This window comes from Haemaphysalis longicornis, unplaced genomic scaffold (genome assembly GCF_048455015.1).
Source record: "Haemaphysalis longicornis isolate Haplotype H1 unplaced genomic scaffold, Haemaphysalis longicornis Haplotype H1 scaffold_8, whole genome shotgun sequence".
In the NCBI taxonomy this organism is placed as follows: domain Eukaryota; kingdom Metazoa; phylum Arthropoda; class Arachnida; order Ixodida; family Ixodidae; genus Haemaphysalis; species Haemaphysalis longicornis.
Window position 1 is genome coordinate 115,434,462 of NW_027526445.1, and position 24,382 is coordinate 115,458,843.

Below are 24,382 nucleotides of genomic sequence, written 5' to 3' on the forward strand. Positions count from 1 at the left end.
AATATACGTCGAGGGCATCGCTGCGGCGAAGAGAGGGAAAATCAAAATGCGGAAGTCCCTGGTCAAGGCGCCGCGCAGGGATTGAGAAAGTGGGAAATGCTTGTCTTTTATCGTTCCTACGTTTTAAAGGGACACTGAAGTGAATTTGTCAAGCTCCCGTTTTTGCTTGCACTGCGTAGACTGGCTCAAATTAACTCACTTTTCATCGTTCATCCGGTTGACAAATCGGTAATTATTTTACAAAGCGCGAAAGAAGAAAAACTACCATGCGCGGTTTGCGACGGCCGCACCAACTAAGCTGTGACGTTGAGAGGAGGGGCCACCGTGATTGGACGATGCCCAAGGTGAGCAACTAAACAAGTTTCGGTTTCGGTTCTGTAAAACACAACCGGTGGCGTTGTTGGATGGGCATTTTCAATAACTCAGTAATCATCGTACCGCACTTCTGCCATGTTGTCAGCTGTAAAAATGCATAAAGATAAGCCTCCCAGGACGGCTTGGAATCGTAGCATTCACTAGCCGAGGCCTACGCAGTGCATGGACGCCCTCCGCGTACCCGCAGACGCCCAAATGTCATGCGCTTTTCCCCCATATTTGGAGCTTGCCTCACTCATGCCTGTACCGTAAAAAGCGTGTTCGCTCCAGGCCAAGGGTCTGTTCATTCTGGCCTGTGCCCACTGCCCGCAAGCAGTCGGTGCTTATGGCAACAGCACGCCAACGAGAACTCGCTAGCGCGCCAGTGCCAGCCTGCGCGCGTTCTGTGAACTAGTTCGTTGAGCCATGAACGTTGCGGCCGAAAAAAAGGTGAACGCAATGTAGAAAACATCGGCAGAAAACGAAAAAGTTAACTTACAAAAAAAAAAAGCACGTACCTGCGGGGATTCGAACTCGTGACTTGCAAAATGCTTGCATACCTAGCGCCACAGACAACTAGGCCACGGAAGTGGGCTCTGCTGCCTAACACCATGGGTAGAGAAACGCACGGCAGCATCAAAATATGGCACTGGAACGCCAACGGCCTCCAGTGCCGAAGAGCAGCCCTACAACAATACATCCAAAGCCTCGACTCCCCTCCGGACATCGTGATGGTGCAGGAGACGCACAGCGAACGAACGCCGACCATCCCCGGCTATCGGACGCAAGCAACCCCTCCGAGCGCACGCACCAGCTCCACCGGTACGGCACAAGGAGTATGCACCTTCATCCGCAAGGGAGTCGTACACATACCACACGACAACCTCCTGGGAAACAACACGGCCCTCGAACTGTGCGTTACCGAGGTGGTTGTCGGGAAGAAGAAGAAGGAGACACTGTTCGTCGTCAACGCCTACAGTAATCCAAAGCACAGAAGCCAACGTTTCGGAACGCTATTTCAAAGAACACTCAGGAAAGTCGTGAACGCGCCCACCGTCATCGCGGGTGACTTCAACGCACACCACAGAGAAACGGGATACAACAACACTACAGCCAAGGGCAGGAACTTGCTCGAAGAAGCAACTGCAGCACAGTTCGATCTACTCACGGACCCCGCACAGCCGTCGCGCATCGGCACGTCCGCCTCGCGCGACTCCAACCCAGACCTCGCCTTCGCTTACCTACCCGACGGCAGACCCGCCAAGTGGAGAAACACCGGGGTGAATCTGGGCAGCGACCACTTCATTATAGAGGTGGAGATTCCGGTACGGGCCACAGATTCTACAACCACGCATGAAACGAAACACAAAATTACGGATTGGAACGCCTTCAGGCAACAAACGATCGCACCCAAAGTGGAAGACATCGAACAGTGGACCGGCGGCTTACTTAAGGCGGCCGAGGCGGCCACCACGACGGTGACCGCCGACAACACCATCCGCAGCGTCGACTCGAAACTCGCTCACCTGATCGCGGCCCGCCAATCCCTGCAGAAGCGGTGGAGAAAGCGCCGACACCTCCGATCGTTGAGGAAGAAAATCGCGCAGATCGGTAGAGAGATTGAATCGCACAGTCGACAACTAAACACACAGCAGTGGCACGCCCTGTGCAACGAGATGGACGGGAAGCTGCACACTAGCAAGGCCTGGAAGTGGCTCCGACACCTGAAAGACGAGTCGAAAAGTAAGGGCTACCAACAACACAGACTCAACCAAATCCTGCACAAGGCGACCAAAACGCTCGGCGAACGAGAACTGGCGAAAAGACTCAACGAACAGTACCTACCGGACACACCGACCGTCACCCACCCGGACTACCGCGGACCGCAGAACCCTGAGTTGGACGCAGAAATACAACAGTGGGAAGTCCGAAGCGCAGTGCAAGCCCTGAACTGCAAATCGGCAGCGGGACCGGATCGCATACACAACAAGGTGCTGAGAAACCTAAACGACACGGCCATCAAGGCGCTAACCGAATACTACAACGCGTGCTGGCGCACCGGAACACTACCCAAGCAATGGAAAGCCGCAAAGACGGTCTTGATTCCAAAGCCGAACAAGCCGCCGGGAATTGACAACCTCAGACCCATATCACTCACATCGTGCGTGGGCAAGGTCCTTGAGCACATCCTCAACACCAGATGGCAACATTACATGGAGGACCACGAAGTGTACCCCACGACCATGCTGGGATTCAGGCCCAAGCTCAGCACCCAAGACGCAATACTACAGATCTGGCACGACATCATCGTAGCGCCGAGCAAGGTGGATTGCAGAGCCGTCTTGGGCCTCGACCTCAAAAGCGCCTTCGACAACGTCCGCCACTCAGCCATCCTCCAGCAGGTCAGCAAGCTGGGACTGGGAGAGCGAACCTACAACTATATTCGGGCTTTCCTAACGGACAGGACCGCAAGCATACAAATTGGAAACACGCAACTCGAGGAGCGCAAGAGAGGGACCACGGGTACCCCACAGGGTTCCGTCATCTCCCCGCTCCTCTTCAATCTGGTCCTCATACCAGTGGCAGAACGCCTACAACGAATCCCAGAAGTCCGACATACAATTTATGCGGACGACATCACCATCTGGATGGCTGGGGGCACCAACGGACACATAGAAGAGTCACTACAACGGGCGATAGACGAGGTCGAGGCCGGACTCGCAGACACCGGGCTCCGGTGCTCGCCGCAAAAGTCTGAGCTTCTAATACTCACACCGCCCGGCCCACGAAGAAAGAAAGCCGCCGAGGACGCTTCCCACATCGCCCTCCACGCGCACGACGGCACACGAATACCACACGTCCAGAGCATAAGAGTTCTCGGGTACCACGTTGACGAAGGACGAAGCACCAACCGTACGGCCCTGAGCAGGCTATTGACTAGCATAGACAACGCCGCTCGACTGGTGCGCCGAATACCCACAAGAAACGAAGGCATGCGCGAAGCCAACCTTCTCCGCTTACTACAATTGTTCGTCGTTGGTCAGATCTCCTATACCGGCCCCTTCCACACGTGGTTGGCGCAGGAGCGAGACAAGATCAATGCTGCTATACGCAAAGCCTACAAAGTCGCCCTCGGACTACTACAGTGCACCAGCAACAGGGCGCTCGAAGCCCTGGGAGTCCACAATACCCTGGACGAAATATGCGAAGCGCAGAGAACTGCACAAATCGCACGCCTCCGGGAAACGCCGACCGGAAGAGAGATACTACACAGGACCGGACACTACCACAGCACGAACCGCGCCGCCACAACAGCTCCGCGGGAAAGGCAGGATGTGGAAGGCGGGGCTGACGCCGCCAGACCACGCGAACGACTACCACGATCGCTGTGCGAACAGATAGTCGTCACACCCTTACCTCGTAACACGCATCCAGAGAGGAACAGGGAAAGGCGAACGGCGAGAGCTAGGACGCTGGCAGAAACATACAGCACCGACAACACTGCGGTGTACGTCGACGCGGCCCGCTACCTGCGCCGACCCCGAACCTACGTTGCGACCGTCATTCGAGCCACGGACGGTACCACTATGAGTGCGGCGAGCTTCGCAGCGGACAACGCTACACAAGCGGAAGAGGCGGCGATCGCGCTAGCCCTGAGGAGTGCTCCAACAATCACCACCATATTAAGCGACTCCAAGTCAGCTATAGTCAACTACAGCAAAGGCAGCGTGGGTCCTCCGGCCCACCGCCTCCTTCACCCACTACCCGACCCGAAGACCAACACTACACACCTCAGGTGGTTTCCTGCCCACGTCGGCCTCATACCCGGCGGAGTGGCCAACCGGAACGAGAGGGCGGACGCCGTCGCGCGCGAGCTTACACACCGCGCGGCGCCCCCCCGCCTCTCGAACACGGCGCGGGCCGCAGGGTATGACGGTGAAGGCGACGAGGAGCAAGGAAACGACAACGAGGAGAACGAAGAGGAAGAAGACTACGAACCACTACTGGAGTACGGGGAAATACTCCGGTACTACAAAGAGCAAAGAAGGACACAACCCCCACCTCATCCCGGACTCAACCGGCACGAGCAGGTGTTACTCCGACAACTACAAACAAGAACTGTGATTACACCGGCTCTGGCGCGCTACGTGTGCCCAGGACGCTTCAAAGACTACATGTGTAGTGAGTGCGCGAGTGAACCCGCTACCCTGTCCCACATCCTGCAAGCCCACCACCACCACCGAGACGAACAGGGTGGCGGACGAGTGAATACCGGTGCAGTGCGCGATCCCCGGTACTGTGACACCCCAAACGCGGACACCGCTGACGCGTGCGCAAACGCGGAGTGCGCGAGTGATACGTGTGAGAACACTACGAGTGCGAACACTACCCCGACCGACATCCCACCAGATGTAGTGACAATGATCACATCGCCGAACTGCGCGCAGCAGAGGCAAGCCATCCAGCGGCTCGAGGAAGCCCTGGCTCGGCAAGAGCGAACGGAGCACTCTGACGCCGGCGCGACTCACTACCGTGCTCATCCAAGGGTACGGGGGAGAGGCTGCGTGGCTGGAGGAAGCTTAGTAGCTCGAGCCGGGCCACTGGCCCAATACCCCTCGAGGCCTTAACCAAGGCAGGAATGGGAAGAGGACACCGGCTACTTCACAGGGTCTCCTGATTCCCCATCCCCACGCAGGATCGTGCAATAAAGTCTTTCTCTCTCTCTCTCTCTCTCTGGTAATATAGAGTATATATTGTACAACCAGTTTGCCCTTTTATTTAGTTTTGGCATTTCAAGTAGCTTAGGTGACTATTTGTTGTATTGCGCTCGTGCAGTAAGCGTCCCCCGAGTTTCCACAATAGCTGACGTCTAGCAATTGCATTTCGTAGACGGAAAAACGTTCGCAGATGCGTAGTCGTGCTGCTGACCGCTGTGCTTGTTCGCCCAGCGCAAAAAAGTGCTTCCCGCACCCTAGTTTTACGCTGTACGGTAAAAATATCAGTTGATTTTATTTCCTTAGTACCTATATTGACTTCGCTGACTCTTCTCCCGCCTTCAAGAGGACTTATATTTTCCTACTGGCGTACCAGTCACCGAAGCGTCTCACGTGCGCTTGTGCAGCGCTTGTGTGAAGCGACCTTGACTTGGAGCTAGATACAGTGTACAAACTAACCAAGTAAAGAAAGGCAGATTCTTCCATTCACAAACGTGTCCTGGCTTCGTTTCAACTGAGCGAACGAATTGCGACGACCCGTCGGCGGCCGGCGGACGAAACGCTGGGCCGACTGACTCTGTCTGAAGGCCGGGGAGCCGTGCAGTAACGCAGCCAATTGCCAGCTCATCCCCTCCTGACGTCACACGAAAACGCCACAGAAAGTGGGCGAGCGTAAAGAGAGGAGGACCGCATTTTCGAATTAGTTTTTCTACTAAATAAAATCGCGTAAACGCACCCATGGTGGTCGAAACATGGCCTGGGGACTCCGGACTACAATTTGCGCAAGTAATCCCGCAATGTTTACATATCACTTCAGTGTCCCTTTAACTGGAATGCCTGTGAGCGTTTCGTGTGCTGGCACGGATCGCTCACCATTCCGCACATAGCGCGCGCTGCACAGCAGCCATCAGAGAGCACAATTGAGCGCTGTAGCGAATTGAAGTGGGGCGGAACGAGTGTCCCCATTTTCTTCCAATTCCATTCTGGGGGAAGACAACTTGCCTAAATTCCATTCCCTTCAATGAACCTGTCATGTGGTAAGACGAGCTCATACCCAAAGAGGGATTGGCCCCAGAAGAAGATGTTGGAAGAAAAGATGAAGAGAAAGAAGAATCAGCATACGGGATGGCGAGCAGGATTTTGAAGGGACCAATGAAGAAGAAACACAGGGTAATCGATGAGGAGGAGGACGAAGTGGTGTGGACAGAGTGGAAGAAGGTCTTGGGAGGAACGGTGGCAAGTTCGGGCCCTGCCCCACAACGCACCAGCGGCATCGCACCGTTTGGCAGCGGGCAGCTCGGGACCACCCATTACCAGCAGCTTCACACTGCTGGCATCCGGCTGAGCCGCGTTGCTCAGAGAGAGAGAAATAACATTTATTTACACATCCGGCGTGTGGGAAGTCCCCGGCCTCGCAGGGCGCGGATGTTCCCTGTCTAAAGACTACGGCTATTAAGTCCAATAGTCCTAGGGCCTAGACCTCGAGGATGTTGTACTTCAGCTAGGCGACAGATACTCGAGCTCTTCCGCACCCGTTGGCCGGGGCGTCGGTTCCCTTTCTCCGTTGCTTCGCCAAAGCCTCCTCGAGCCGCTGGATAGCCCTTCTTTGCGTCTTCGGGTCTTCGGAGCGTATCCACGCACCCACCTCTTCGGGATATGTGGCGTCCTGGCACTGCCCGTTCCCGTTGTTCATGGCACTGTTACACCCACCCCACATGATGTGGCGGAGAGTAGCTAGTTCACGTTCGCACACACTGCACTTGGCGTTCACGAACATGTCGGGGCACACGTGCCGGGCCAGAGCCGGCGTCAGCACGCACTCAGTCTGCAACTGTCGGAGCTTCACTGCCTCCGCGCGCGAGAGTTCTCGACGAAGCCGTGCCATCGCACCGCGGTCATCTGGACCACCGACGACCAGCACGGGCCATCGCGACGTGCTGCGACGTTCGGCAACGCGGAAGCCTACCCACTGGGCCACGTCATCGGCATCGCACCTGTTGCATCGTGGTACCAGCGGTAGGATGTGTTTGAATTTGGCATAGACAGTTAATGTGCTATAGTGACTTTAGGAGTAGATTTTTGATAGTGTGAGTTTGTGCTTGTTCTTTTGTGTATAGTGTGATATGCATGTGAGTTTGTTATGATCGCGTTCGTTTGAGGTTTTGGTGTTGTAAATATATTGTGTTGCAATCGAATGCTTCAAATCGAGCCTCATTTCTCTGCCGCGTGAAACGCGTGACAACATTTGGCGAGCCTGCCAGGATTTATCCTTGGCCCAACCACACGTCTCACCCGGTGGAGAGATGGATCTCTAGAAGATTTTAAGCTTAGCAGGTACATTAGGTATGGCCAAGGAGGAGGCACACAGCTTGTACGAACGGGACAATACGAGGTTACGAGAGATAGCACAAGAAGATGAAAGGAAAGCCGCGCGGGATAAGGAGATTTTGGAACTTAAGATATGCCTAGCAGAGACTGAGCGAAACAGTGTGGTAGAACACGATTGGTCGTCTAGCGGAGGGGAACCGTCACGGTCAACAAAAATCTGTCCTCGCAAACTAATGGCGCCATTTGATGAAAAAAGGGATGATTTAGACGAATACCTAGAGCGCTTTGAACGGATAGCGACGGGTCAAGGTTGGGACAGCAGTGAGTGGGCCACGGAGTGGGCCACGGGTGTAAGGAGGCGAGTTGCGCATGCGCATTGAGCGTCTGGACGGCGCCGCCACAAACGACGCAGGACAAGGCGAGCCCAAGAAATGCTCCGCATTTAAAATCTACTCCTAAAGTCACTATAACACATTAACTGTCCATGCCAAATTCAAACACATCCTACCGCTGGTACCACGATGAACCAAGTGCGATGCCGATGACGTGGCCCAGTGGGTAGGCTTCCGCGTTGCCGAACGTCGCAGCACGTCGCGATGGCCCGTGCTGGTCGTCGGTGGTCCAGATGACCGCGGTGCGATGGCACGGCTTCGTTGAGCAACGCGGCTCAGCCGGATGCCAGCAGTGTGAAGCTGCTGGTAATAGGTGTTTCCGAGCTGCCCGCTGCCAAACGGTGCGATGCCGCTGGTGCATTGTGGGGCACGGCCCGAACTTGCCACCGTTCCTCCCAAGACCTCCTTCCACTCTGTCCACTCCACTTTGTCCTCCTCCTCTTCACCTCGTATTCTACCGTGTGATGCTCCCATTTGCTGGACAAGCTACCTCCTCCTCCTCTTCGATTACCCTGTGTTTCTTTTCCATTGGTCACTTCAAAATCCTGCTCGCCATCCCGTATGCTGATTCTTCTTTCTCTTCATCGTTTCTTCCAACATCTTCTTCTGGGGCCAGTCCCCCTTTGGGTATGTGCTCGTCTTACCACATGACAGGACCTTTTTTCAGTAGCGTAGCCCTCTTGCGACCCGCACCCCCCTTGGGGATCAACACGCCCCCTTTTTTTCGCCTGCCGTGCGCAGCGCAACGCATCATTTTGGTGGCAGAGAAATTTTTCGATGGAAGCCGTAGCGCCTACCTGTCGGCTGCTTTCAGGGCTCAAAAAACGGAGCAGCACTTAGCTGGCTCGGTGTTCACCACTGGCTAATTCAATATGGCGTGATTTTGTTTACAGTTTGCCCCAAATAATGGCGGATCAGTCGCTGTGAGCGAGAGTAGCGCATGCGCACAGCGCTACTGGAGAAAGGTCCATTCCTCTGAATACGAAAACTTCACTCATTTGCACAACGGGAATGACCGGGATGTACAAATTCATTCCTGCAATTCCTCAACGTAGGAAATGCACCTTGATAGCTTTATCAAGACACCGATGAGCGCACCATAACGACGATGTTATCAGATGCGTTAGAACTGAAAAAAAAATTCAGGGAAGCTTGCACTCAACCGCAAGTCTTGAATGGCGAAGCTTTTGTTGATGATCATTTACGTTTAAAGTTCAGTTTTAGTACATCGTTGTGGTGCCGTGGTTGACGTCGGCCGCATGGCATTCCAAAGACCTTATGTTGAGCAAGGTTAGAGTGAGTTCGGCGCATTGGTCGACGTGTTCGTACGCCACTCTGGAAGCGTGACTCTCAAGCGAATGCTTTGCCCGCCGAGTCTCTCGAAGCGGGACCTCTTCCTCTGCCATGCGAACTATCTGCGGCCGGGCCATGTGGAGTCGATGATCACCTTCAGCAGCTTCTACACTGGAAGTCGCGGCTCTTCTGCCGGGCAGAGCGCATGCGCACGACGACAAACGACGAACGAACGGGGGGTGAACGCTATGAGGTGTCTTTCTCGTTCCGAGCAAGTGTTGCCACAATACGGCGAACGCTGTTGTTTTTTTTTTTCGTTGCCTGGCCTATTTCCCCAACTTGGGAACGCTTGGCTCGACCAGGACTCTCGCTTGAGGAATGTACGCTCGAAGCACGCGGCGAACACGGGAGTTTTTTTTTTTGTCAATATTGGCCAGTCTCAGTAAGTAAGTATGCTTAACTTGACGAACGTGCGCTCCTGGCACGGTTGCAAGAGGCCTCGTCATTTTTTGGTATTTTAAAACTGCGGACACCATACACACATGTTTTCCTCAACAGCTTCGCTGTCAAAATACCCAAAACTCGTCACCAAGGTCGATGGATGCCTGCATGCTGTATACCCCTCTGGGGTCCTTAACAGTTTAATAAATGATGATGCTCGGCGATCGTGCTTCAGTGCACTCAACCACGAAGCTCATGCGAATAAATGAACAGTATGAAATGCGCGTCTGTCACGCCGAAACTGGAACCGAAAACAGTTAATTGGGAACTACGTTGACGCAGCAAAACAAAGCAGTTACCTCTCCCTCCTCCTCCCACCCCATAGCTTTCTCTCCATTGCCACAGAAAGTTGTCCCCGAGTATAGTATTGGCATGGTGGGACTTGTCTGCAAGATATCTACGTGACGTGCAAGCGGAACACCAGATTTATAGCGGCACAGCCCATTCTATTCACCGTGGCTTGCGCAGGGAAGACCGGGGATGGGCGATAGCTTTTTTAACTCAAATAAGAGAGAGCTTTGGTTACATCGCTTGTAGCATAATTGACTTGACCTCGCCTCCAAGATCGTTGCGTAAGACACAGGCGTTATCACTGCCAGAATTTGTCAAATAGGGTCAAAACGAAACACAACCAACAATATTCGTTGGTAACCTAGGTTAGTATACCGATCTCTTGCACGCCAGGAGTCGGCTGTTTTGTGGCCGACAGGATGAGTGTTGGGCTTCTGTTTTTGAAGGTCTATGGTCTTGCTAAAACCCCGCTTTTTTGCGGTAAGGATGTCATTAGCTTTTCTTTACCGGGATAAACAAAGGCTATCGCGGTACATTGCTTTTTAATCTACAAGTGACGTTCGACTTTAACCTCAGTAGCGAGGCTGCGCTGAAATTAGTTCTGCTTACGCTTATGAAGCAGTCCGTACATAATATCAAGGTAGGGCACCAACGAGCAAGGAAATAAATTGTTCTAGGTGCGTTTTCGTTTATCAAGCTCCCCTAAATTGTTCAGATTTGACAGTGATAACTTGAAACACTCTTTGCAGCATTTCAAAATCGGCCCGCAAGCTATCGTAGCAATAAAGAAAGTGTGGCAAGTGTATTTTTTATAACAAATCTAAGGTCCTCATAACTGCCCTTAAATAATCGAAAGTAACTGCTCATAAACGGTCAAAAATAACTGTCAACGGGGGGCAGAGTTCATACAAACGTGCCCGCCAATACACGTCAGAGCAGCGGCTCACGCGTGACTTCGCCTCTCTCATGCGGTTACTCGCCTTCTCCTGCGTGTCAGTGCGGCGCTGCCGGGCGACGCCGACGCTCGCATGGCGCGTGATTTCACGTCTATATGGTTAGGGCTTTAGCATCGCATTTGTGCTAGCGTGAAAAAAAGAAAAAAAGAAATGTCAGAAGTGGGATTCGATCCCACGCCCGGAAGACCGGACTGCGACCTGAACGCAGCGCCTTGGACCGCTCGGCCATCCTGACAGGACGTCCTAGCACGCTGGCACGCTGACAGGTACGCTGAGTTCAGCTACCTTGACCTCTTCCGCGTTTATATGAAACCCGATCAAGTAATCGAAGTGAAGGAATCGGAGCGGTTCCCGGAAAAGGAGCTGGCGTATTTTCACGAATCTCCCGCGAATTCCTTTTTTTATTTTTTTTTTGCTGAAAGGTAGCCTTAAAATTTGTGTGCGCGTTACAATCGGGCTCAAAACCGAAATAGGCTTTAAGGCGCCCAGTAGCATGGCCCTAAACATGAAGTCCCCAGATAATTCAACTCAGTCCAATAAAAACAATCCGTCAAGCCCACGTGACTCAATTCCGGCGCACTGATCCCTCAATCGTGTACCTTGGTCAGCTGTTGCATATTTTTCTGCTGCTGCAATGAGCCCGTCATGCCTAGAATTAGGATGGTCAAGGAACTTCTAATTGCAAACAGGTTCAATATTCCCAGCTATACTTTTATTTCCAGTAGGAGCTGGTCACGTTTATGAAGCAGAAGTCATATTTCACTCCCAAATTTGAATTCGCCAAATAAAATCGCGTACTTACAGGTACTTGGTGTCACATCTTCTGCATCTGCGTGGTAGAGGAGGTGTCAAATTACTTTTTCGAATTTTCCTGCGCGAACTTACCCGCACCTTACAGTTGGGGGCGCACTAGAATCGTGCAAATACGGTATTGAGCTCCTCGCGGCCCGCTGACTCAGCCCGAGAAACCAGACAACCAACCCCCTGCCGGCGAGTCGAACGGACTCGCCCCGACGGCTTTTGGACTCACCGCGTCGGTTCATACATGGGTGCGTTTAGTCGAAAAAAAAAAGTTTTTTTGTCAATTCAACTCTCCCTCACAGGGCCAATGCAAACAGAGCTTGAAATAAAAACTTGAAATCTGTTAAATCACCCAACTTAGTTTGCTACTCCAATCAGGCTACCAAAAAAAAAAAAACCTTACGGAATTCAAGCGGTGCAAGAATGGAGTGAATTCCGCACATCTTTTCACATCTTATTAATAATCTGCGCCCAGAGAAACATGAACAGGCTGCATTTTATTCATGGCGTTGAACATGGACTGTGCCAACGGAGACAAAATCGTGCTGAGCGCCGCAAAATATCATCGGTCAAATACACCGTCTCTCTGACGTCGTTCGGGGGGTTCTGTCGTTCCCCCTTCAGTTCCTAGAGCGCAGCTCGGGAGGCCCACTGCAGTTCTACGTAGACTCGGAATGTGATCTCGTGCCGCACTCAAAGAACCTAAGTGGGAAAGTCAGAACCCCCAGAACGAGGAAGGAGAGACGGTGTATTTGAGCCATGACGTTTTGCGGCGCTGCGCACGATTTTGACTCTGTTGGGATCTAGGAGAACTCGACACAGGGGAACTTGTCCGTACAATTCGCCGATTATATATGTACGAGCTCGCAAAGAAGCTTGAAAAGATAACGTCAAAAGTAGCAAAAATGTTTTTGGGAAAAAATGGTGCAATAACAAAGAAAACGAAAGCACAGATTGGACCAAATAGTCGACCCCTGACTGAGCAAAAAGTGTGACAGAAGGTTTTTAAAAGAGAACAAAAATAAAAAAACACGGAGGTGAAGGTAAAGTTAAAACTGAAAGGCCAACACCAGCCAATTTCTGCAAAAGAGAAAAAGAAAAGAAACCATGTTCGGAAAATACGACGAGGTCAACGTGACCACCCATGCTGGTTGGCGCCACCAGACTCCCAAACCCCTTCGAAAAAACAGGAAGAGGAAGTGCCTACGAATTATTTAAGAACGAAAAGATTGGCGCCACCACTTTCCCTACAGTACTGGTTCACCTAGAAGCAGATGCCCCCTTCGACCAGGTCCCCTATGCCCAGTTTTCATATGAAGAGTTGGCTTCGACAAGTGGGCTTGTTCCCTTTCTGCCGTAAGGCAGTATTTATTTATTTATTTATTTATATCACAACATCAGTCCAGAGGGCGTTGTTAAAATCTGAAAATGGAATAATCAATCTCGCACTCAGGCGAATATATTCAAGCATAAAAAAATATAAACCTATATTTATGAAACACTGCAGCCAAGAGCGTTCAACACGATCGAACAACAAAGACAAAGAAAAAAAAGAGCAGATGGGAACAGGCGAGAGCAGAAAGAACGGACATCGTATAAAATCAGACAAAGGGGTAATAAAAATTGCAATAAGCAGGGGTGCGCAATAGTAATAAAATATATATAAAAACAGATAAACAGGAACAAATGGACCTTTTCCACCTCCCGGATGCCAGGGACACGGCGTCAAGCTAGCTTAACCACCATACTTCAGTGGAATTGTAGAGGCATCAAACAAAAAAGAGCAGCTCTCCATCAATTCATCTGCACCCTCGACCAAAAACCAGTTGTTATAGCCGTTCAAGAGGCCAACACGTGCATAACATTACCTGGGTACATATCGTATGGATCAATCGACACCTAACCAACTTTAACCTTTGTCAATAAGGCCGCATCAGCCGTTCATCATATCACACCACAGCACGGATGTAACCACACCCTCCTGGAGCTTCTGTCCCCGTCCACCAGAGCCAAGTCCAGCGTATTTATACTCAACATATATTGTCGTCCTACCCAAAAGTCACCCGACATTAAAGCCACGATCAATGATGCCATCAAAATCGCCAGAAATAGACCTCTTTTTATCTTAGGAGATTTCAATGCCGCTCATCCTAACTGGGGTTACCACTACAAAAACCAGCGGGGCTCCATTCTGGCCAATGTTATCGACGACCTTAATCTACTGCTGCTCAACCAACCCAATTCACCAACCCGCACTGGTACAAGCGTCACGAGGGATACTACCCCGGATCTTTCATTTCTTTTGGGCTCCCTAGACGTCTCCTGGTTTCTCCCGCAGGAAAACCTTGGATCTGATCACGAGCTTATACTAATAACAATTAAAAACCACATGTATAATGCTCAGCTGGGGGTGGCACGCCTTACCAACTGGGAAGCCTTCAGAAAAGCAAATTCTTCCAAACCTATTGACCCCAGTCAGCCCCTATCAGCATGGATTGATGATTTACTTCAAACTGTTCACTCAACAACCAAAACCGTGGCTATCACCTACCACACCCCTGATGTCGACCCGAAACTCTTGAGGCTTTGGGAGGCACGACGGAGCCTCACCAAGCGCTGGAAGCGACAGCGGCACAACCGCAAACTGCGTCTCCGAATCGCTCTTCTAAATCAACAAGCAACAGAGTACGCCAACCACCTTTCCAAAGAAAATTGGTTACAGCTGTGTGACAGCCTCCAAGGTACTCTGACAACCAAAAGAACTTGGCACCTGCTCCGGCATCTCATCGACCCCCAAACCAATAGGAGCGCTGCTCATCGAGCATTGACCCAAACTCTTCATTCTTTCAATGGCTCTTCTGAAGCACTCATGCGTTCCTTGGAAAATAAATACCTCCACACAGCCAGAACTTTCACTCCCCCTCCCTACACAGGCCAGCCAAATCCGGACCTTGATCGAGATTTTCAATTTTATGAACTCCGAACATCTCTTTCCGAATGCAACAAAAACAGCACCCCGGGCCCGGATCATGTTACCTATCGTCTTTTAGCCAACTTGGATGACGCCTCAATGGAACAACTTCTGCAGCATATTAACGCCCATTGGAAATCTGGAAAACTTCCCCCACAATGGAAAACAGCAGAGATCCGCTTTATCCCGAAGCCTAACAAGTCCCCCCATCTGGACAACCTTCGTCCTATTTCTTTAACATCTTGTGTGGGTAAATTAGTGGAGCGCATGTTACTCCGACGTCTACAACCCTACCTAGAAGCCAAGGATCTCATCCCAAATACAATGTATGGTTTTCGAAAACATCTGTGCACTCAAGACATCCTTCTTCGCATAAAGGAAGAAATTCTTATACCAGCCTCCCGAAATTCACCTCGTGCAATTCTTGCATTGGACTTAAAGGGAGCCTTCGATAACGTCTCTCATTCTGCCATCCTCTCCCGTCTCAACGAAACAGGCTGCGGCTTGCGTACCTACTCCTACATTGCCGATTTTCTCACCCACCGACAGGCGATCCTCAAAGCAGGCGATGTGAAATCTGATCCCATCACTCTAGGAGATCGAGGCACTCCTCAAGGTTCTGTTCTTTCACCTTTGCTTTTTAATATCGCTCTCCTAGACCTCCCTCGTCAGCTTAAAGCCATCCCCCGTGTTCATCACGCACTGTATGCGGATGATATTACCATTTGGACTGACACGGGTTCTTTAGGTGAAATTCAAGATACCCTTCAAAAAGCCACTGACACTGTAAACCAATATGCCTCATCAATTGGCCTTCGGTGTTCCCCTCAAAAATCTGACCTCATCATTGTACGGAAAAGTCCACCTGCATCCAACAAAGAATCAGTTCAAATTACCCTCGATGGTCAGCTTATACGTCCCAGACCTTCACTCAAGATACTTGGTGTTACAATCCAGGCCAATACACGGAACGATCAGACATTATTCAAGCTCAACACAGTATTCACTCAAATTACCCACATGCTTCGTCGCATCTCCAATCGTCATCGCGGCATGAAGGAGGAAGACCTTCTCCGCCTTATCCGCGCCTTCCTCATATCACGGGTCATCTACATCGCCCCCTACCTCACTTTCAGCAAAAGTGACACGGAAGCCATTGATCGCCTCATCCGCAAAGCTATAAAGAAAGCTCTTAACCTTCCTATGTCCACCGCGACAACTAAACTGCTCCAATTAGGCATTCACAACTCGGTCACGGAACTCATCGAAGGTCATCTTTCCAGTCAACGTCTCCGTCTAACTCAAACACCAACAGGACTGGCACTTTTACAGGAGCTCAAAATGTCAATTCCTCAAACCACAGACAGAAAACCTCTTCCCCATAATTGGCGTCAATCCATTCGTGTCCGCCCTCTTCCCAAAAATATGCATCCCACTTTGCACTCCGGTCGTCGACACGCCCGTAGCCAAGCCCAAGAACGAATCTACGGAAAAAATCCTAACGTTTTGTACACAGATGCCAGCCCTTACTCCAATCCGTCCCATTACTTAGCCGTAGCAACCACTAAAGACAAGATCATCACCTGCGCCTCAATCAAGACCACATCTACCTGGGCCGCGGAAGAATTTGCTGTGGCCCTCGCCATCACTCAAACACCCGCCACAATTCTAATTACTGACTGTCAAGCCGTCTGTCGCAGCTTTTTATCGGGTTACGTGGCCTCAACTACGTGGAAACTCCTGGCTCAACACGCCCCCAACAGGAAGATCGACATTGTGTGGACCCCGGGACACTCCTCACTAACGGGCAATAATTTTGCCCATAGACAAGCCTGCGAACTCTCCTCCCAGGCCTCTGAGGAACCACCAAGTCTCGTTCCCCTGCTCACATTTCAAGACATCACCCAACATTACCGCACATCAAGACAACATTTTCCCCCTCCTCACCCACATCTTACTAAAACAGAAGAAGTAATACTCCGGAGGCTTCAAACAAAAACACCTTTCCTCACCCAACTTGGCTACATCGGAACCCCACCCAATACTCTGCCACATGTAAATTCTGCCCTAACCCATGTAGCCTCATACACATGATCTTGGGGTGCGCACACAACCCAGCCCTCCCTCCTTTACCCACTTCCCTTCCCCTTCCTGAGCTGTGGGAGAACCTGACGACCAGCGCCAGCTTGGATGCACAGCAACTCCTGGTGTCCAGGGCTGAGACAGCAAGGTCGTCCCATGGTCTCCTGGACTGAGGAGCCACTCCCACATCACCTGGCTCACAATAAAGTTTTTCCTCCTCCTCCTCCTCCTCCACTACCAGTCCCGGTAGCCCCCCCCCCCCCCTCCCTCTCCAAAAATTTTCAGAGAACTCTCGCACAAAATATTCTCCTCCTGCAGCCCCTCCCGCACCCACCTGTCCCCGTCCCATTCACATGAATGTCGTGGTAGCAGGTCCACGTGCCGGTCACTAATCTGCAGTGCTGAAAGCGCCCATTTTTCTTTACTTTTCATTTTCCCTGCTCCCCCGCTGTTTGCCTAGTGATCGCAGCGTGGGCGGGAATGAGCCCACTCGTCACAAGCCCGCTCGTCACCGGAGAACTCGTCGTAGGCCAACTCGTCACACCGGCCTTTTGGTACAGTGCCATCTCGAGATAGGAACTCTCGTGCAAGGCGCCTTTTCGTCGCATGGATTTCGTTACACCGCGGCCGTGCGAACAAAAGCCTACAAGCCCTGACCGGAAATTGGAGTTTAAAGCCGGTCTGAGGCTGGTATATACAATGGTAAATTCGTTGGGGCTGTTTAGGAGGGCGTATGGAGGTCTGTGTGACCAGCAGCTGTGTATAAAGAGCCGTGTTTTTCTGCTTTGGAAAAACTGGGGGGGGGGGAGATGAAGAAGTCGGCGGGACCTGCACTTTTTCAAGTGCTGATCGTCGGGGCTGTTGAGGTGGTGTAAGACTGTATTTTCGCGCGTATAGCCTGCCCTTGCAGACAACTCGCACTCCCAGTTTCAGTCAGCTAATAAAAAAAAAATAAGAATTGGCGAAGCTTGCACTGACTCGAGCAAGGCTTGAACCATAGCTAAGCTGGAGGATTTCTTTCTATGTAAACACTGAAGAACACACCACCAGGCATTGCATTAGGTTTGAAATTGTTTATTTGTTGATTTGATTGATTGTGCGGGTTTAACGCGCCGACGCTGCACAGGTGATGAGGCGCGGCGTAGTGGAGGGCTCCGAATTCATTTTGACGACCACCTGGTGATCTTTAATGTGCGTGCGCCGAAATCTCCAACACACCGGCGTCTTTGCTTTTCGCATCCATCAGAAAAGTGGTCACCGCGGCCCTGAATCGAACCCGCTTCCTTGGGCTCTACAGCACAACGTCATATTCACTGCACCACCACGGCGGGTAATTATTTGTTAACATGTTCCGTTGTCGCTTTTCGTGGTGGTAGTAGTAGTCATCGTCGGACAGCACCCGCCACGGCTCGCACGCAAATACCAAGATGTCAACGATCGCATCGCAAGAATCCCGGCTGATCGCGACAGCGGAGCCCCACTCAGCACGCTTTGGAATATTGCCCGCAACATACGCTTCTGAACTGAGGCAGTGAACAACGTCGGAACCCAGCGTTGAGGACACCTACACAACGAGAACGCGAGACAACAGTGCAATAAGCATTTTTATATTTCATGCACACCTGTTCACTGCGTCATTTATAACAGTTTGTTTTCTTTTTCTGAGTGCCATTTAATACAAATTTGCATGCAATTATCATTTTGATATAATTAACTCAATATGACGGCATACTCACTAACTTCCAACGTCAAAAACTTTGAAAGAATACTCGCTCGCCTACATCATTTTTAAATCGGAAACATCGCTTTAACGGCAAAAAACAAGCTCGTAATGCGAGTTTTCCGCGTGACGAATATTCCGGTGAACCGAGAATTCCTCGTACGAAATGCCCTGTAACGAGTTCGCCTTCTTGACCAGTTTACCTGTGACGAGTTGGCCTATGGCGAGTGGACTTGTGACGAGAGGGCCTAGACCTGCGTTTGAGCTCGGTATAGGACACGGTACTACTGTTGCTGCTGCCCGCACAAATGCTTCCTCACAACAGCGCTGCGACTGCGCTGACTTTGCAGCCTGTGCACCACGACGAACTTGTACTCACTCATAAGTCCACGAGTAGGCTGTGGTCAATTGGACCTTTTTCTAGCAGCGTAGCCTACTACGGCGAACGCCGAAACCACGCTTGGGGGCTTATATAAGAACACGACCCCCTATTTTTGCGCTTGCCCTGCGCAGATGGGGAAGCCGTTTAAGGCGCCATGCATGGTTTTGGTGGCACGGAAATTTTTTGGTGGCAGGTGATGTTCTTGCTCTTTCGAGACTGACGTTTCGTTTGATTCGGCCACCCTGTTGATGATGATGGTTAGAGTTTTTTGGCGCAAGGCCAGCTGGGGCAAAGAGCGCCAAACAAAAGTATCTAAAAGACAATACAATAGTGGCTACTAAATCCAAAATAACAATAAAATCAATTAACGGCAATGGTGATGGCTGGTGTATAGGGCCAGATTTGATTATGCGTGATAGGAAATGAGGTTTAAAAACTTCACGTCTGACAAGTACTCAAACACACGTTTCACAGAAAACATGGCATCGTCACCCAGAAACAGCGATGGATGTAGGGGAATATGTTGCCTCTAGAGTTCTCTGAAGTGTTTGTGTCGTGTTGTGTGAAGTGCCTTGCATGTGATTAGTATGTGCACCACGGATAGGGCCTCTCCTCACCTGCTGCACTGGGGTCTAGAAGATCCCGTCAGCAGATACGAGTGCGTCGCATGGGTGTGCCCTATCCGCAGCCTACCCAAGGCGACTTCCGTGTGTCTGTTGTGTGAGTCAGCTGTGTGCCGTCCCAAGTGTGGCTTTATTACATGTAGTTTGTTGTCTGTCTGTTCATCCCAGTGTGTTTGCCATGTTCTGCGCAGGTGTTGTCTTATGTGTGGCTTGAGGTCTGTGTAGGGTATCGTTGTAATGTCTACAGTGTTCCTGAGTGCAGCAGCAGCGGCCCTCTCGTCTGCCAACTCGTTCCCAGTGATCCCTGCGTGTCCTGGGACCCATCAGAGGAGCAGATGATGCTTTTGGGCATACACTGACATAATAGTGTTGAATACAAGATTAACTATGTGGTTTTTGGAGGGCTTGTGCGATGCCAGTGCGCGAACAACACTCAAAGAATCTGCATAGATGATGGAATTGGGAATCTGGTTCTCAAGAATGTGTCGTACGATAAGTAAAATTCCATACGCTTCTGCTGAGAAAATTGTTGTGTGCACGCTCATGGTTCTGGCTGCATTGAAATTCGGACCATGAGCAGCGCACGACACCATAGTGGAGGTTTTAAAAGCGTCACTGTAGAATTCTGCACGTGGCTATTTAAACTGCAAAGAAAGAAAGTGCTGCCGTATTGCAGCTCGCGGTAACCGATTTTTGTCAAGTTTCATAAAAGAAAGGTCGGAGGACACAGGACGAACTTTCCAAGGAGGTAAAATGTCTGAAAAGGATGATCTGTACACATCTAAAAACGAAGCGCTCAGATCCGAGACTCGCTCTCTCACTCTAAGTGAAAAGGGCACCGGAACGGATGGGCGATTTACAAAAAGCACAGATGTGGATGTGTCGTTAAAGACAGGATAAAAAGGATGGTTATTCAGCGATGAAATTTTAAAAGCATAAAGTAAGTCCATGTACGTCCGTTGGTTCTCAAGGCTCCACTTATTACACTCGGCATACAGACTCTCGACAGGGCTAGTGCGAAAAGCACCCGACGCAAGCCGTAGCCCCAAGTGTAGCACTGGGTCAAGCATTCGCAACGCTGTTTTAGTCGCCGACCCATATACCACACTGCCATAGTCTAAACGAGACCCAACCAAAGCAGTATAGAGCCGTAGTAGGAGTTCTTTGTCGGAACCATACGATTGGTGGGAGATAACCTTAAGTATATTCATTGTTTTTAGACATTTATGTTTAAGTTCCTTGATGTGTGGAATGAATGTGAGTTTCTGGTCAAACACAACACCTAAGAACTTGTGCTCCTTGTTCACAGGAAGCGACACGCCATTAAGAGTAATGTCTGGGTCCGGATGGACCCCGCGCTTCGTGGAGAACACAACGCAGGAGCTTTTTGCAGGATTCAATTTAAACCCATTCTTGTCTGCCCAGCCGGCAAGCTTCTTGACACCAAGCTGGACTTGACGTTCGCATATTGACATATTACATGATTTAAAAGATATTTGCACGTCGTCTACATACATAGAATAAGAGATTGTTGGTGGCAGTGCCTTTCCAAGAGAGTTCATCTTTACTATAAAGAGAGTGCAACTCAACACGCCACCTTGCGGCACGCCATTTTCTTGGACGTGAACCTTTGAAAGTGCACAACCAGCTCTTACTCTGAACGGTCTCTCCGACAAATAACTTAAAAGGGTGTTCAACATATTACCCGAAACACCGAATGACCTCAGGTCACTAAGGATCCCATAACGCCAAGCGGTGTCGTAGGCCTTCTCGAGATTGAAAAAGACAGTTAAACAGTACTGCTTATGCACGAAGGCATCCTTGATGTATGAGTCAAGTGCAACCAGTTGATCGTTTGTCGATCGCCCCACCCTAAAGCCTGCCTGGCAGCTCTCGAGAAGACCATTGTACTCGAGGAAGTACACGAGCCTGCGATTGATCATCTTCTCGAAGAGCTTGCCCAGGCAGCTCGTCAGGACTATTGGACGGTAACTTGAGGGGGACGACGAGTCCTTTCCCTCCTTCAAGAAAGCCACTACAATGGCCTCCCTCCAAGAGTGTGGAATGTGCCCCGAAAGCCATATTTTATTATATAGATGTAGAAGTGCTTCAAGTGTGTCTGCGTGTAGGTGTTGTATCATTGTGTATGTAATGTTGTCCTGGCCTGGAGCTGAGGGTTTACACGTGCTCAGAGCAGCCCTCAGCTCATGTAGTGAAAACAGGGAGTTGTAAGAAGTCTGTGATTTGTTGTTGTCGTGTTGGGACTTCTTTTCACAAGAGGCTTTATGTTTCAGGAAAGTGTTCGTGTAGTGTGCTGAACTGGACACGTGTTGGAAGTGTTGTGCGAGTGTGTCAGCCTGGTCTTCCAGTGTGTCCCCTGTTGTACTGACCAGGGGCAGGCTGTGTGTCTCTTGTCCTTTGAGTTTGCGTATACGTGTCCATACCTTGCGTGCGTCTGTGTATGAGTTTATAGATGTTATGATTGAGCGCAAACTATCTCTTTTTGCCTCACGGCGCACACGTTTTCCGAATGCCTTGGCCCGTTTGAACAAGAGGAAGTTTCCCGACGTGGAGTACCGACGGAGGATACCCCACGCCTTGTTATGGGCCTCTCGCGCCCGCCTACAGTCCTCATTCCACCACGGCCTCCGCTGGTTGCGCGGGGCACCAGAGCCGTGGGGAATTGACTTTCCGGCGGCGTCGAGGATGTGCGCCGTGAGGAGTTGTGCGGCTTCATCTACGTGTAGGTGTCGTATAGTTGTGTAGTGTAGTTTCGATGTCTCTGTAAATGTGTTCCAGTTAGCTCGTGCTTCATTGAACCTACTATGGGAAGATGAACTGCTTGGGCCTTTACCTATATATGTAAGTGAGGTGGGGAAGTGGTCACTGCCATATGGGTCAGTTCCCACACCCCACTCGAGAAGAGGAAAGAGAACTGCGGAGCCAATAGCCAAGTCAAGACATGAGTATGTGTAGTATCCTATGTTATGATATGTAGGATGTTTATTGTGGATAAGGCATGCTCCTGAAGATGTAAGGAATTTCTCTATCAGGCGACCTCGGGCATCCGTACGAGTAGAGCCCCAAAGACAATTGTGTGCATTAAGGTCGCCTGTTAGGATGTATGGTTCGGATAGCTGGTCGACCAACGCGTCGAAGTCAGAGCTCGAAAGTGCAAGATCAGGAGGAATGTATGTGGAGCTTACCGTTATCAACCTATTAAATATTATTGTTCGAATTGCTACAGCCTCAAGGACAGTGTTCAAAGTGACAGGGTGGCATGCTAAAGATTTCCGGGCGATTATGGCCACACCCCCAGAATAGTGTGTGCAGCCATCCCTGTCCTTTCTGTATACCAGGTAACTATTCAAGAAATTTGTGTGTTTAGAATTCAAATGTGTTTCCTGAACACACATTACACTTGGCTGATAGCATGCAGTATTTCATTTACATCGTCAAGATTTTTAAAGAGGCCTCTGTAGTTCCATTGTACTATGTTCTCTCTTCCCATTATGAAGTGTTCGGAGCTACTGAACTGTGTTGTTTATGTGTCGTCTTTCGGGGCTGTGACTCTCGGCTTTTTTGGCTTGTCGGGAGGCTTTATCGTCCGGACGCGTTCCTTGCGGTGCACCGCAGACAAGAAGGGACCGACGTCCATTTCATCCTCGGATGTCCTCCGAGCGCCTGAGGGATCAGGCTCCTTGGACCGCGAACCCTTTGGGGCGCGCTTTTCCTTGCCCGCAACCACTGAGGGATTCAGGAACGCCTCGGATGGCGCAGGCGGTGCGGTGGGGGTGGGAGCTGCCGCTGGCTCCCCCATGTCCATCTCCTCTACGCCCTCGCCTGTGGTTTGGGACGCTGGAGCGGAAGTGGAGGATGCCGCATCGCTTCCACCAGACGTGGTTGCCCCCACAGCCGCTGCTGGCTCAGCGAGCGGTGCGGAGTCGGGTTGGGCTGCCTGAGGCAACCCAGAGGGGGGGGGGGGGCGGGGGCGGGACCAAGTCCGACACGCGGTACTGGGTCCCCGCAGAAACCAGACGCCGCTACGCCCCCCGGCGAGCTTCGTCGGCGTACCTACCCAGAGGGAAAGAGGCGAACCTCGTTCGCGCCTCTGGGAAGGTGATGTTTTCAGTGACCTTGATTTTAATGATTTTCTTTTCTAATTGAAACTTTTCACAGCGGCGGGACCATGCTGCGTGCGGCCCCTGACAGTTTGCACAGGTGAAGGTAGTAGAGTCACAGTTTTCAATAGGGTGGTCATATGCGGCGCATTTCGCGCAGGTCGTTTTGCCGCGACAAGAAGTTGTAGCGTGCCCGAATCGCTGGCACTTGTAGCAGCGGCGCGGGTTAGGTATGTACGGACGTACACCACACCTAATGAAGCCAGCATTGATGTGCTCAGGAAGTTTTGATTTGTTGAATGTCAAGATTATATGCTTTGTTGGTATTTCCACATTGTCACGACGGATGGTGATTCTCCTGACAGCGGTAACGCCCTGATCCCTCAGGGCTTCCAGAAGGTCGGCCTCTGTTTCACTTAGAAGATCTGGCTCAGATATCACACCCTGCGAGCTGTTGAGGCGGCGGTGGGGTGTGAAAGTGATGTCCAGATCTGCCACGCGGGTTTGGGTCAGGAGATTTGTGGCTTGGTGCTGCGTCTTGACTTCAACTAACACTTCGCCTGTTCGTAGTTTTTTTGCCTCTAAAGATTTGCCAATGATTCCTTCAAGAAACTTTGAGACGAGGAATACAGACTGGGAAGAGAGGGGTTTGGACTTGTCTGTTGATTCAAGGACCAAAAAACGACGATAGTTGTCAGGTTTCGGAATGTTGATGGTTGGTAGGGATGGAAAGGAAACTTCGGTGCGGCCCCTTTTCAGGGACCGATCACGTTTTGAGGGGGTTTTTGATTTATCCATACGGCATAGAAAAAAGCAGGGAGACAGGGGTACTTTCTTCTTTGACCTTACCCT

General features: G+C 50.9%; 1 protein-coding gene and 1 non-coding gene across 2 annotated transcripts in view; one reads left to right on the top strand and one right to left on the bottom strand.

Annotated features, from left to right (window-relative positions):
- Window positions 1-24,382, top strand: part of LOC144148449 (uncharacterized) — a 224,486-nt gene that overhangs the window by 116,916 nt on the left and 83,188 nt on the right. The window lies entirely within an intron of this gene.
- Window positions 10,982-11,065, bottom strand: Trnal-cag (transfer RNA leucine (anticodon CAG)). The gene has a single exon. It is a non-coding gene; the product is annotated as a tRNA-Leu (tRNA).